Source organism: Pelophylax lessonae (genome assembly GCF_965119305.1).
Source record: "Pelophylax lessonae genome assembly, chromosome: 3".
Taxonomy (NCBI): Eukaryota; Metazoa; Chordata; class Amphibia; order Anura; family Ranidae; genus Pelophylax; species Pelophylax lessonae.
In genome coordinates this window covers 671,019,067-671,034,841 of record NC_138770.1, presented here as the reverse complement: position 1 = coordinate 671,034,841, position 15,775 = coordinate 671,019,067, and the positions used below count along the sequence as shown (strand labels likewise).

At 47.9% G+C, this 15,775-nt stretch overlaps 1 protein-coding gene across 1 annotated transcript in view; it reads right to left on the bottom strand.

Annotated features, from left to right (window-relative positions):
• The window catches only part of DRC5 (dynein regulatory complex subunit 5), a 63,245-nt gene that overhangs the window by 14,814 nt on the left and 32,656 nt on the right, over window positions 1-15,775 (bottom strand). The gene's annotated exons all lie outside the window — the stretch shown is intronic.

The window sequence follows — 15,775 nt, the reverse complement described above, 5'->3', positions numbered from 1 at the left end:
GCGCGTCCTCCAAATGCTCCTCAGAGATACAGATCAGTGACCCCCGGATGGGGAATGACCGCCATAACGGAGGCTGGATATCTGCCTCCTTTATAGCTCAATTGTTCCCGGGTCAGTGAGTCACCCGGAAGTGACGTCAGTCTGACCCCGGCCGTCCAACCCACGCATGCGCCGAATGGCCGTGCGTAGAAGGGTAGGAAACGCCGGACTGGCAGGGCGTGGGAGGGGAGGAGCCCACCAGAAGCCCGAAGGTCTAATGGGCTCATATGCCACATCGAAAGCCTCCAAAGGAAGCGTTGCAATGTGGCTCCCCGGCCGCACAGTGAAACCTAATAAACTCGAGTAGACCGTTGACAATGAAGCAGCGCCACCCAGTGGAACCAGGACATAACAACATCCCCCAATGACAGCAGCACCTATAGAAAGAAAAAGAAGAGAAAAACAGGGATATGTTGAATTAAATATCAGATCCATGAATAAATGATGTTAAATACAGAAAAGTAAATACATAAAATTCCAGCCATGGCAGAAGCCCAACCATATGGGCCTCTGCAATGAGAAGGAACAACCTTCAAACTGAGGAAATATATATCGAAAAATGAGGGCGCAAAAAATGCGCACCAGGTCCAATGAACCATATATGAATCACAGGAGTAATCCAGAAAGGGGGAGGAGGGGGTAGGGTGATGGGAAGGGGAAAAGAGGGGGAAAAAACAATGATAGAATTACAAAAAAGATTTGAAAGACTGTGCCTCATTCAACCCCGGGCGGCAGGTGGCATTGAGGCGTAAAATCCAGAGTGCCTCACGTTGTAGGACACGCCTGTTCCAATCGCCTCCCCGAGGGTCTTGAGGAATCACCTCTAGAATAAAAAAATGTGCACACCGATTATTAAATCTGTGGTGCAGATCTAAGTGTCTGGTGACAGGAGTAAGCATCTTCCCTTTAGAGGAACAGTATACATGGTCGTTAATACGACGTCTGAGTGGGCGTACAGTCTTCCCTACATAGAAGACCCCACAGTCGCAGTACATTAAATAGATCACCCCTTGGGTATTGCAATCCGCTCGAAATGTTGGAAATAGGGTCTCTCCATTAGGTAACAAAAATTGGGTGCCTTCAGCAACCCAGGGGCAGTAAGCACACTGATGGCATCTGAAAGTGCCCCTGTTCCTGGGGGGGGGCACTTTAGACGGTTGATAGAAACTGCTTGTCAAGCGATCGCGCAAGGAGCGCGTCCGCCTGAAAGTCACCTGTGGGGTGGGATTAATGTGTTTGCGGACAATGGGGTCTTCACCGAGCATGTGCCAGTGCCTATTCAAAATGCTTCTAAGTAAGCCTTGGTGACTCGAAAACTCAGTGATGAGTCTAACAGTGGGTTGGTGTGGGGCCACGTTGGGTTTATACAGAAGTTCGGCCCTGTTTTTAGAGCGGGCACGATTATAAGCTTTGCGTAATATGCTTTTACTGTACCCTCTCTGGAGGAGACGGGTACGTAGGAGGCCTGCTTGATGGTTGAAATCAGTAGTGAGCTTGCAATTGCGCCTCAGCCTGATATACTGGGCATAGGGGATGCTATGTAGTAATGTGGGTGGATGCGCACTGGAGGCATGGAGAATAGTATTGCCTGAGGTCGGCTTACGGAATAGGTTGGTCACAACCTGGCCCTCCGAGTCCTTCATAATGGTCAGATCTAGAAAGTTGACCTCAGTATGATGAAAAGAAAAAGTAAATTTCAAGTTGAACTCATTGATGTTAAGGAGTTCGATAAACTTGGTCAGGGTATTGGAAGAGCCTAACCACACAATTAGAACATCGTCAATGTATCTAAGCCATAATTGGATATGGCAGACATACTGAGTGTAAATTTCTTCAGAGAAGATGTAACGTTCCCACCCCCCCAGGTACAGGTTGGCGTAGGCAGGTGCACAGCATGTGCCCATAGCCACCCCCTGCACCTGGAGGAAGTGGGAACCATTGAAGGAGAACCAATTGTGGGTAAGGACAAATGTTAATAGTTTGAGAAGAAACCGATTGAAGGGCCAGGTATGACGATCCTGTTCGGAGAGGAAGGTACCTATCATCCCGACGCCCCGCTCGTGAGGGATGCTCGAGTAAAGAGCCTCCACATCCAAAGTCACGAGCAGGGCGTCAGGAGGAAGGACCATCCCCTCCAGGGTCCTCAGCAGGTCCACAGTATCCTTGATATATGAAGGAAGACCCGCCACATGTGGAAGTAAGAAGAAGTCGATAAATCGACTGGCGTGTTCGGTGAGGTTACCTATACCCGACACAATAGGACGCCCAGGAGGGCAATGTAAATTTTTGTGCGTCTTAGGGAGGGCATAAAATGTCGCCTCCCTAGGAAGACGCACATTTAAATAATTATATGTGTCTTGGTCAATAATGCCATTCTGAAATGCTTCGCCAATAAGGGTTTTGTATTCCTCACCGAACCTGACAGTCGTGGAGCAATTTATCCTCCTATACCACGAGGTGTTGTTAAGTATGTCGTAACACATTTGTTCATAGCTTGCCTTCGTCATAAGAACTACGTTGCCCCCCTTGTCCGAGGCTTTAATCACTAAGTCTGGATGTCGTTGTAGATTATGTAAAGCTCTATGTTGTTTAGATGTGAGATTACCACGGGAAGGTGGCAATTGGCATCTATAGATATCGCTGGCACAAGCTATCAAAAAGGCCCAAATCTTAGGATTGGTGTTAAGATCAGGGAAGGCAGTGGATTTAGGTTTAAACTTCCTGTGGGTAGATGGAGGGGTCGCCTCCAAAGGAGGTGGAGCAGCTGAAAGTAGGCCCAATGGAGGGGAAGAGGGGGTGCGTTCATTTTCCTCCAAAAGGAGGATCAGATCACGTAGAGCCATGAATTCTTTAATAGTGAACTTTTTGATCTGTTCGGAGAGTTCGCGCTCTTTATTCTGGCGGACATGCTCCTGATCATAAATGAACCTGTATGTAAGGTTGCGGCAAAACAGGTATAGATCCTTAATAGTATTGTACCTATCTAATGGAGTTGTAGGGCAAAAAGTTAGGCCCAATTCCAGCAGCTCCACCTCCTCGGGGGTAAGCACATACCCAGTCAGGTTGATGACAGAGAGGTTAGACTTTAGGTGGGAGGGATGGGGGGTTGACTCGGCTGAAAAAGGGAGGGTTGTGACCCTGGGAGACTGAAATGAGAGTCCAGTGTAGTTTGTCTACTGCCAGGCAGTAAACCCAACGAGGAAGATGGGTTAGAGGCCCCTTGTTGGGGCAAAATGGGCCCTACCGCAGGGCTGGTGTTATTGCCCAGTTGGCCCATATTGCTATCAGGGGGATTGCTACTGTCTGCCAGGGTAGGTTGGAGCATCTGCAGTGCCCGGGCCGCAATGTTGCCCAGGTAGGCATCAGGGGCAGGGCCCGGTGTATCCACAGGGCCCAAAGCACTAGAATGGCTGTTGTTAGAATGGGTAGACGGCTGTTTCTTGGCTGGTAGGCCAGACCGTTTGGCTGATTTGAACGGAGGATTGGGTGCGGCAGGTGGGCGATTATGGAGACCATCGCGGGCCCTAGAACGGGTAAGCATGCGATTGGAAGTACCAGACTGTTGTGAGGTATTGGAGAAGGACGATGAATCAGATTCACCGTCCGTCTCTCTGTGGTCAGAAGCCCTGGAACTAGATGTAATATTATAAGGTTGTCTAGGTCGTCTGGAACGAGATGGACCTTGCCAATGATAGGCATAGCCTTCGGTGAAGGCCAACTTGTCCTTTACAAATTTGAGTTGTTTCTTGTGAATAATGTCCTTGTTTAGTTTAGTTGTATATTCCTTGACTTCTGACCATCTTTTATCATAGTTAGCGTGTTTCTTAATATTTTCATATTTGCCATATAGAGTGGCTAGCTCTGAGTCAAGAACCGTCAAGTCCAACCTGTATTGGGTCACCAATAGTCTGCATAGCTCAAGGCTACAATGAGTCAAGGCATGCTCCCACTGTATCTTGAACTCAGCTGAAGTGATCTCAAATGATGGGAACAGTTGTACTCTGAGACCCATCGGGCATATCCCATCTTGAATATATTTGCAGAAATATTCGATGTGCCAAAACAGGTTGGACTTACGTTTGAGTAGTTTCTTGACTGTGTTGATGTATTGATTCAGGCTAATATCATCGCTGACTGGAGTGGCGACACTCTGTTGCAGCTCCGACATGTAGCCAGTCCATGCCTCACCCATAAACTCCATCCCGGTGCCACTGGGGGGGTCCAATAGCCAAGTATTCAGATCACAATTAGACACTGTTGAAAATAAAGAAAAAGGAAAAAGGGGGGGGATGAAACACCGAAAAAGGGGGAGGAAAGAATAGGGAAGAAAAGGGGACACGGGAAACAAACAACAAGCACAAAAAACCTGGTCAGAGACTGGGGACAACCAAGTGTCGGCAGTCAGTGACCAGGAACAAAAATGATTCACAATGGGTATAATAATTGAACATGAGTGATACCGTAGTAACCTTAAGGTAAAAAAGCTGCAAAAGCCAGTATGGCGACTGGCGGGTGCTTCCACCCAAAATTGTTTAACTACATAGAATATCTACGCCTATCCCTGGTGCAGCAAAGAACAGGGGCGTAATAAAATACAAAAACATGTGCCACGTCCTGAATATCAGAATGCAAAAAAGGGGGGGAGGAATAAATGGACTTTGAAGGCACCGTAATAAAAAAACAACACTTTATTTTAGATACGCATTAAGACCACAAAAGTGTGTATCGACCGATCAACATGGACAATTTCATTGATCAGAGGATACAAATGATAGGTGAGTGGGGAGGACCTCACACCTAAAACATACAATGCAACGGACAATACAAGATTGCATTTGAATGATGTACAAAGGAGAAATAGGGCGCTATACGCTGCACACAAGCCGCACCACGGTGCAGGCAACGCAGAGCGTCCTGTACAATAAGATAACAGCTTCCACAAGGAAATAAACCAATATATCCAATTGCTCTACATGTTTCGCCTGGTGTTCAGACTTCATCCGGAGCGGTTTGGAATATAGCTTCTGTGTGGTAGGATACAATGGGATTAGTATAGCAACATACCATCAGTAAAATGAACATTGATGTTGCAAGTTGAATATGTCCAAGCAATTAACATGTCGCCAGTTAGAACACTAGCTGGCAAATTGCTAGAGTGTTCTCATGATTAACATCTAAAATAGTACAGCTGGCACAGAGGGAAAGGGAGATGGTAGACTCACCTCCAGTCATGGTCAAACTGGGTGGGCTATGGGTCACTGATGCAAGGGTCTCGGGAGTAGAGGGGTCACTATGGGGAACAAGGGAGAAAGTAGCAAGACATAAAGGATCATATAAGTCAGGTAACAATACCTACCCATAGGAAGATGTTGCTGGAGCCAACCAGTAGGCGCCAGAAGCATAATAAACCAATCTTGTAATTAGTAATCACGAGGGGTGACCTGTTGAGGTAGCTGGAGGAGCACGCACTGCTTATGGTCAGATTAAAAGAGAATCAGGTAGTCACAATATAGAGTAGGCCTGTGGTAAGGAGTGAGATGTCATAGGGCCAGTTAGAGTAGCAGATGACGGCATCCAAAAGATATAACAGGGGGTAATTATAGCGGCAAATAGCAATATACCCAAGCCAAGAAAATGTCCCACGAAAATGGAGATGCAGAAAGCATAAATAGTAGCAATGACAAGAACCAGCACCCACAGGGTTAATGAAACCTAATCAGAAAAGTAGATTAGATATATGGAGCACCAATACCTACAGGGAAAAATCACAGGAGGGAAGTGCCGAATGTCTAAGGACAGAGGCCGTGAAGGGTGGCCAATGTCGGTGTTAAAGTTAGTATATACTTACCTGTCCCATATATAGCCGGACATAAGGCATAAGGTAAAGTAACAGGCAGTTCCTCCAAAGCAAAAAGAGCTAGCAACAGATATACAATCAAAAACTAGACTAAAACTTTAAATAGACAGAGCGGCGAAATAAGGAGATAAAGATTACCATGCAGCGCGTCCTCCAAATGCTCCTCAGAGATACAGATCAGTGACCCCCGGATGGGGAATGACCGCCATAACGGAGGCTGGATATCTGCCTCCTTTATAGCTCAATTGTTCCCGGGTCAGTGAGTCACCCGGAAGTGACGTCAGTCTGACCCCGGCCGTCCAACCCACGCATGCGCCGAATGGCCGTGCGTAGAAGGGTAGGAAACGCCGGACTGGCAGGGCGTGGGAGGGGAGGAGCCCACCAGAAGCCCGAAGGTCTAATGGGCTCATATGCCACATCGAAAGCCTCCAAAGGAAGCGTTGCAATGTGGCTCCCCGGCCGCACAGTGAAACCTAATAAACTCGAGTAGACCGTTGACAATGAAGCAGCGCCACCCAGTGGAACCAGGACATAACAACATCCCCCAATGACAGCAGCACCTATAGAAAGAAAAAGAAGAGAAAAACAGGGATATGTTGAATTAAATATCAGATCCATGAATAAATGATGTTAAATACAGAAAAGTAAATACATAAAATTCCAGCCATGGCAGAAGCCCAACCATATGGGCCTCTGCAATGAGAAGGAACAACCTTCAAACTGAGGAAATATATATCGAAAAATGAGGGCGCAAAAAATGCGCACCAGGTCCAATGAACCATATATGAATCACAGGAGTAATCCAGAAAGGGGGAGGAGGGGGTAGGGTGATGGGAAGGGGAAAAGAGGGGGAAAAAACAATGATAGAATTACAAAAAAGATTTGAAAGACTGTGCCTCATTCAACCCCGGGCGGCAGGTGGCATTGAGGCGTAAAATCCAGAGTGCCTCACGTTGTAGGACACGCCTGTTCCAATCGCCTCCCCGAGGGTCTTGAGGAATCACCTCTAGAATAAAAAAATGTGCACACCGATTATTAAATCTGTGGTGCAGATCTAAGTGTCTGGTGACAGGAGTAAGCATCTTCCCTTTAGAGGAACAGTATACATGGTCGTTAATACGACGTCTGAGTGGGCGTACAGTCTTCCCTACATAGAAGACCCCACAGTCGCAGTACATTAAATAGATCACCCCTTGGGTATTGCAATCCGCTCGAAATGTTGGAAATAGGGTCTCTCCATTAGGTAACAAAAATTGGGTGCCTTCAGCAACCCAGGGGCAGTAAGCACACTGATGGCATCTGAAAGTGCCCCTGTTCCTGGGGGGGGGCACTTTAGACGGTTGATAGAAACTGCTTGTCAAGCGATCGCGCAAGGAGCGCGTCCGCCTGAAAGTCACCTGTGGGGTGGGATTAATGTGTTTGCGGACAATGGGGTCTTCACCGAGCATGTGCCAGTGCCTATTCAAAATGCTTCTAAGTAAGCCTTGGTGACTCGAAAACTCAGTGATGAGTCTAACAGTGGGTTGGTGTGGGGCCACGTTGGGTTTATACAGAAGTTCGGCCCTGTTTTTAGAGCGGGCACGATTATAAGCTTTGCGTAATATGCTTTTACTGTACCCTCTCTGGAGGAGACGGGTACGTAGGAGGCCTGCTTGATGGTTGAAATCAGTAGTGAGCTTGCAATTGCGCCTCAGCCTGATATACTGGGCATAGGGGATGCTATGTAGTAATGTGGGTGGATGCGCACTGGAGGCATGGAGAATAGTATTGCCTGAGGTCGGCTTACGGAATAGGTTGGTCACAACCTGGCCCTCCGAGTCCTTCATAATGGTCAGATCTAGAAAGTTGACCTCAGTATGATGAAAAGAAAAAGTAAATTTCAAGTTGAACTCATTGATGTTAAGGAGTTCGATAAACTTGGTCAGGGTATTGGAAGAGCCTAACCACACAATTAGAACATCGTCAATGTATCTAAGCCATAATTGGATATGGCAGACATACTGAGTGTAAATTTCTTCAGAGAAGATGTAACGTTCCCACCCCCCCAGGTACAGGTTGGCGTAGGCAGGTGCACAGCATGTGCCCATAGCCACCCCCTGCACCTGGAGGAAGTGGGAACCATTGAAGGAGAACCAATTGTGGGTAAGGACAAATGTTAATAGTTTGAGAAGAAACCGATTGAAGGGCCAGGTATGACGATCCTGTTCGGAGAGGAAGGTACCTATCATCCCGACGCCCCGCTCGTGAGGGATGCTCGAGTAAAGAGCCTCCACATCCAAAGTCACGAGCAGGGCGTCAGGAGGAAGGACCATCCCCTCCAGGGTCCTCAGCAGGTCCACAGTATCCTTGATATATGAAGGAAGACCCGCCACATGTGGAAGTAAGAAGAAGTCGATAAATCGACTGGCGTGTTCGGTGAGGTTACCTATACCCGACACAATAGGACGCCCAGGAGGGCAATGTAAATTTTTGTGCGTCTTAGGGAGGGCATAAAATGTCGCCTCCCTAGGAAGACGCACATTTAAATAATTATATGTGTCTTGGTCAATAATGCCATTCTGAAATGCTTCGCCAATAAGGGTTTTGTATTCCTCACCGAACCTGACAGTCGTGGAGCAATTTGTCCTCCTATACCACGAGGTGTTGTTAAGTATGTCGTAACACATTTGTTCATAGCTTGCCTTCGTCATAAGAACTACGTTGCCCCCCTTGTCCGAGGCTTTAATCACTAAGTCTGGATGTCGTTGTAGATTATGTAAAGCTCTATGTTGTTTAGATGTGAGATTACCACGGGAAGGTGGCAATTGGCATCTATAGATATCGCTGGCACAAGCTATCAAAAAGGCCCAAATCTTAGGATTGGTGTTAAGATCAGGGAAGGCAGTGGATTTAGGTTTAAACTTCCTGTGGGTAGATGGAGGGGTCGCCTCCAAAGGAGGTGGAGCAGCTGAAAGTAGGCCCAATGGAGGGGAAGAGGGGGTGCGTTCATTTTCCTCCAAAAGGAGGATCAGATCACGTAGAGCCATGAATTCTTTAATAGTGAACTTTTTGATCTGTTCGGAGAGTTCGCGCTCTTTATTCTGGCGGACATGCTCCTGATCATAAATGAACCTGTATGTAAGGTTGCGGCAAAACAGGTATAGATCCTTAATAGTATTGTACCTATCTAATGGAGTTGTAGGGCAAAAAGTTAGGCCCAATTCCAGCAGCTCCACCTCCTCGGGGGTAAGCACATACCCAGTCAGGTTGATGACAGAGAGGTTAGACTTTAGGTGGGAGGGATGGGGGGTTGTAGGGAGGGAGGGCTGGATGGTTGTAGGGAGGGAGGGATGGATAGTTGGATGGATGGAGGGAGGGATGGTTGGATGGTTAGAGGGAAGGATGGTTGGATGGATGGTTAGATAGAGGGATGGATGGAGGGATGGAGGGGGGGGTTAAATAGAGGGATGGATGGAGGGAGGGATAGAGGGAGGGATGGTTGGAAAGAGGGAGGGATGGTTGGATAGAGGGATGGATAGAGGGAGGGAGGGATGGAAAGGGGGATGAATGGAGAGATGGATGGAGAGGGGGACGGAGGGATGGAAGGAGGAATTGATGAGGGCTAGAAGGAGGGAGGAAGGGCTGGAGAGAGGGAGGGAGGGATGGGGGAATGATAGTTGGAAGGATGCAGCAAGGGATGGCTAAAGGGATGGATGGATGGAGGGAGGTATGGATGGTTAGATTGATGGAACAAGAGATAGTTGATTGGATGGATGGAGGGCTGCTTGGATGGATGGTTGGATGGATGAGGGAGGGGTGGTTGGAGAGATGGAGGGAGGGATAGATAGAGGGATAGATGGAGGGAGGGATAGATGGTTGGATGATGGAGGCAGGGATGGTTGGATGGATGAGGGATGGACGGTTGTAGGGAGGGATGGTTGGATGGATGGTTAGATAGAGGGATAGTTGGGTGGACAGAGGAAGGGATGGAGGGAGGGAAGGAGGTATGGTTAAATAGAGGGAAGAAGGGATGGGTAGAGGGAGGGAGGGATAGATGGAGGATAGAGGGAGGGAGGGTTGGATGCAGGGAGGGATGGATGGATGGTTTGAGGGAGGGAGGGAGGGATGGTTGGATAGAGGGAAGGATGGTTGGAAAGAAGGAGGGATGGATGGATGGATGGAAGGATGGAGAGGGGGATGGACAGATGGAAGTAGGGATTGATGGAGGGATTGATAGAGGGAATGGAAGGAGGGATAGATGGAGGGAGGGATGGAAGGAGGGATGGATGGAGGGAGAGAGGGATGAATGGATGGATGGATTGAGGGATGGTTAGATGGATGGAACAAGAGATGGTTGATTGGATGGATGGAGGGCTGGTTTGATGGATTGATGTTTAGATGGATGGATGAGGGAGGGGTGGTTGAAGGGATGGATAGAGGGATAGCTGGAGGGAGGGATAGATGGTTGGATGATGGAGGGAGGGATGGTTGGATGGATGAGGGATGGATGGTTGTAGGGAGGGAGGGCTGGATGGTTGTAGGGAGGGAGGGATGGATAGTTGGATGGATGGAGGGAGGGATGGTTGGATGGTTAGAGGGAAGGATGGTTGGATGGATGGTTAGATAGAGGGATGGATGGAGGGATGGAGGGGGGGGTTAAATAGAGGGATGGATGGAGGGAGGGATAGAGGGAGGGATGGTTGGAAAGAGGGAGGGATGGTTGGATAGAGGGATGGATAGAGGGAGGGAGGGATGGAAAGGGGGATGAATGGAGAGATGGATGGAGAGGGGGACGGAGGGATGGAAGGAGGAATTGATGAGGGCTAGAAGGAGGGATGGATGGATGGATAGATGGAAGGAGGGTGGATGGGGGGAGGGAGGGGTGGATGCGGGGAGGGATGGATGGAGGGAGAAAGGGATGGATGGATGGATGGATAGATAGAGGAATGGATGGAAGGATAGAGGGAGGGAGGGATGAATGGGGAAAGGGATAGAGGAAGGGAGGGATGGATGGAGAAAGGGAGGGAAAGAACCCACAGACATCCTGTCCTGTGCTCTTTTAATTTTCTGTATCACACACAGCCTCTGCACTCTCATTGCGGCAGAAGGCGTTTCTTTAGACTCACCGGAAATGATCCATCTGCCTCTTGTAATCCATCCTCCATAGCAGGCTGTGGTCTCTCCACTCCTCTCCTGTCCCCCTCCTATCATATCCCCTGACACTTCCTCCTGATACAGATTAGCATAGAAGTCAAATCAGGCGGGCTGAGAAAGGGAGCGGGTACAATGCTTTCTCATTGGAAGAAGCAGCAGAGAGGCTGTATATCAATTCGTCCTCTGAAATCAGGCTGCCGGGTCTAACTAAAGATTATCAGTTTATGCAGCCGGAGCAGCTGTATCCCTCCACAGGATAAAAAGAGTCCCTAGTCTTCTGGTATTAAAAGAGGATGTGCAGGTACAAAAAAAAATGAAACAAACTGTGACATATGCAAGTAGTGGCATCTAAATTTTTGGGGGTGTTATGAGGGTGCTTAAAGAATTATTGGGGGGTGCTTAAATACTCCCAAGCACCCACCTGGCGCCGCCCCTGCCAGGGACAAAACCGGGGACAGACTTAGTCTGGGGACAGTGTCCTGAGTCCGGGGACTGTCCTCGGAAACTGGGGATGTCTGGTCACCCTAGCATTGATTCAACAAGGTGTTGGAAACATTCCTTAGAGATTTTGGTCCATATTAACATGATAACATCACGGAGTTGCTGCAAATTTGATGGCTGCACATCCATGATGCCAATCATGGTGCCAATCCACCACATACCAAAGGTGCTATATTGGATTGAGATCTGGTGACTGTGGAGGCCATTGAGGTATTGACCTCATTGCAGTGCTGTATCTTGGCCTAGGGCAACAAGGCCCAGGCCTAGGGCGGCACTTTGCAGGGGGGCAGCAAAAAAGCTGCACCCTGCACGAAAAAAAAAAAAACAGCCTCCTCCCGAGTCCCGCACGAAAAGGGTCCCCGCCGGCTTGGGCAACACTTTTAGTATAGTGTGAATCTTATGGGGTGAATTGGGCCAGAGGGCAGAGTCCAGGAGGCAAATCAGTCTGACACCCCCATAAAGCGGTCAGTGATGAGTCTGCACCAATAAGGCTACGCTGATGGGCACTGATAGACTTGTGGTCTGTGGTTCACAGATGACAGGGCGGGTCATAAACAGTAAGGGGTGTGGCCTTTACAGGTAGGGGTGGGTCATATATAAATTAGGGGGTGCACAAGTTTAGTCAGGCCTAGGGCAGCACAAAACCTAAATAAACCACTGCCTCATTGTCATGTTCAACAAACCAGTGGTGAGATGATTGGAGCTCTGTGACATGGTGCATTATCCTGCTGGAAGGAGCCATCAGAAGATGGGGACACTGTAGTCATAAAGGGATGGACATTGTCACCAAGGCAGGATGGATCCATGCTTTCATGTTGTTTACGCCAAATTCTGACCCTACCATCTAAATGTCGCAGCTGAAATCGAGACTCATCAGGCAAGGCAACATTTTTCCAATCTTCTATTGTCCAATTTTGGAGAGCCTATGCCAATTGTAGCCTCAGTTTCCTGTTCTTAGCTGACAGGAGTGGCACCTGGTGTGCTCTTCTGAAGCTGTAGCCCATCTGCATCAAGGTTCGATGTGTTCTGCGTTCAAAGATGGTATTCTGCATACATTGGTTGTAACGAGTGGTTATTTGAATTACTGTTGCCTTTTCTATCATCTCAAACCAGTCTGCCCATTCTCCTCCAATCTCTGACATCAACAAGGCATTTTCCTCCACACAAATGCCGCTCACTGGATATTTTTTCTTTTCCCCACCATTCTCTGTAAGGGCTCTTTCAGATGGCCGCTCCGCTGTGTTTGTCCGCTGCGGGACTTTTTTTTTTTTCCACGGAGCGGATGACAGTTGTGTCATCCGCTCCGTGTGTCCGTATATCATCCCATCCGTTTGCGGATGATATGCGGACATAATGTAAGTCTATGGATATTGCGGATGTCAGCGGATGACACCGCTGACATCTGATTTTCCTTCCTTTACGTTTTTTACACGGAGGAAAAATAGGGTTCTGTTCCGTTCCAAAAAACGGAACAGAACTGAAAGGAGGAAAATTGGATGTCAGCGGATGGTATTCCGCTGACATCCGCAATGCCATAGACTTACATTATGTCCGCAAATCATCCGCAAAAAAATAGGATGATTTGCGGACAAGTGGAGCGGCCGTGTGAAAGAGCCCTAAACCCGAGAGATGGTTGTGAGTGAAAATCCCAGAAATACTCAGACTGGCCCGTCTGCCACCAACAACCATGCCACGTTCAGAGTCACTTAAATCCCCTTTCTTCCCCATTCTGATACTTGGCTTGAACTTCAGCAAGATGTCTTCACCACGTCTAGATGCCCAAATGCATTAAGTTGCTATCATGTGATTGGCTGATTAGCAATTTGAGTTACTAAGCAATTGAACAGGTGTACCTAATGAAGTGGCCAGTGAGTATACTGTATATCAAGAAGAACCCTATATAGGGAATGAAAATCTCATCAAATGTATCCAAGCTTGAGATCCGGATAGGGAAACACATTCGTTGGGCTATGCCACAGACTCTATGCATTTCTTTGCCCAACAATCTACTTCCTCAGCAGATAAGAGGTGGGTACTAATATTACTAATGTAAATAAAATGTCTTATGCTCTTAGTCTCCATTCACACTGGTACGACTTGTCAGGCGACTTGGTCAGCCTGACAAGTCACGCACCGTCGCGTCCCATAGTGTAGTACAGGACCGGTTCTAATAGGAGCGACACAAGTCGCTCCGACTTAGAAAAAGGGTCCTGTACTACTTCGGGGCGACTTGCATAGACATTCATTTTATGAAGTCCGTGCAAGTCACGCCGAAGTCACGTTGCACGCGACTTCACAGGTCGCCCCGAAGTCGAATCCGACCTAGTGTGAACGGAGTCTTACAGAAGAACCCAATCCAAATCCAAATTTGATAATCATCAGTAAGCTGATTGTTTACAACACTGAAGCACTTAATGCCTGATCACATACAAAGACGATGTCTTAAAATGTAATTCCACTTTTGTTAAAAAAAAAAAACTCCTGAGGGTGAGCCATGTATATTGCAGGAATTTTAACCTGTTGCCGTCCATGTAACACAAATGTGTGATAGCAAAAGGGTGGCTGTTAACGCTTACATGCCGCGCTCCCAACACAGAGTTATCACTGTGTCAGCCAATCACAACGGTCACATGAGCGCTGATCATTCCTGTCCCCCGGGCATTCAGGAAGAGGTTAACAAATATTGTTGGGGATCCCTACCTTTTTCTGTTCTGAAGAAATAACTTTTTGTTTCACTATGTACTTTTCCAGACCTATTCCTGAATAGGAGGGTCGGTGTTCATTATAACCCCCTGGTGAACTTTCAGTGGTTTAATGAACTATGTTGCATTGTCTGCTTCCATTAGTTAAGCCTTTGGCCCCTTTCACACGAACGATCCGATCAGATCCGCCTGTCAGTTTTTTAGGCGGACCTGATCGGATCCTCCATCCATCCCTATGGGGCAGCGGATGTCAGAGGAGACATTTCCGCTGACACCTGCTGCTATCCGATTCTGATCCTGTCTGTGAAATCCGGATGGATGGAAACCCTATTTTCCATCTGTCCAGTGGATCGGATCGGATGGCGGTCCGTTCTCATCTGATTCCCCCATCGAGAAAAGCGGGGATCTGACCCCTTCCTCTCCGCACACAGAGCGGAGATGGAGCTGCCATCCACCTGCTCAGTGGGGATCGGCGGATCGATCCCCCGCTGAGCAGCACGGAGTTCGCTGGCGGAGGCGGACCGCGTGAAAAGAGCCTTAGTGAGTATCTTACCAAAAACGTAATTCCTATTGCAGGGAGTGCCTACATTTTTTTGTTGCGTCTTACTACAGACTTCTGGGACAATCAGTAAGCCAATCACACAAGCAAGAAATTACATTTCTGTGGATTTCTGTACACCATTGGCTTACAGAAAAGCCCTCAGGTTGCCACATTGCATTGCAGTTTTTGACAGTTTTGGAAAATTTCAGCTGGTGCAGATTGAAAAGGAAAAGTGTTTTTTTTTAAAACTATACTGAACAAAATTATAAACACAACATTTGTTTTTGCCCCCATTTTTCATTAACGGAACTCAAAGATCTAAGAAAACCGGGACTCATCCGTGAAGAGAACATCTCTCCAAAGTGCCAGATGCCATCGAATGTCAGCATTTGCCCACTGAAGTTGGTTACGTTGATGAACTGCAGTCAGGTGGAGACCCCGATGAGGACGATGAGCATTCAGATGACTTCCCTGAGACGGTTTCTGACAGTTTGTGCAGAAATTCTTTGGTTATGCAAACCGATTGTTGCAGCAGCTGTCCGGGAGGCCAGTCTCAGACCGTCTTGGAGGTGAAGATGGTGGATGTGGAGGTCCTGGGCTGGGGTGGTTACACGTGGTCTGCAGTTGTGAGGCCGGTTGGATGTACTGCCAAATTCTCTGAAACACCTTTGGAGACGGCTTATGGTAGAGAAATGAACATTCAATTCACGGGCAACAGCTCTGGTGGACATTCCTGCAGTCAGCATGCCAATTGCACGCTCCCTCAAAACTTGGGACATCTGTGGCATTGTGCTGTGTGATAAAATTGCACATTTTAGAGTGGCCTTTAATTGTGGCCAGCCTAAGGCACACATGTGCAATAATCAATCTGTCTATGCATATCAGTATCTTGATATGCCACACCTGTGAGGTGGATGGATTATCTTGGCAAAGGAGAAGTGCTAACTAAAGCCCCGTACACACGCGTCGAAAATCGGCAGGGAATTTTCATCCGACGACCGA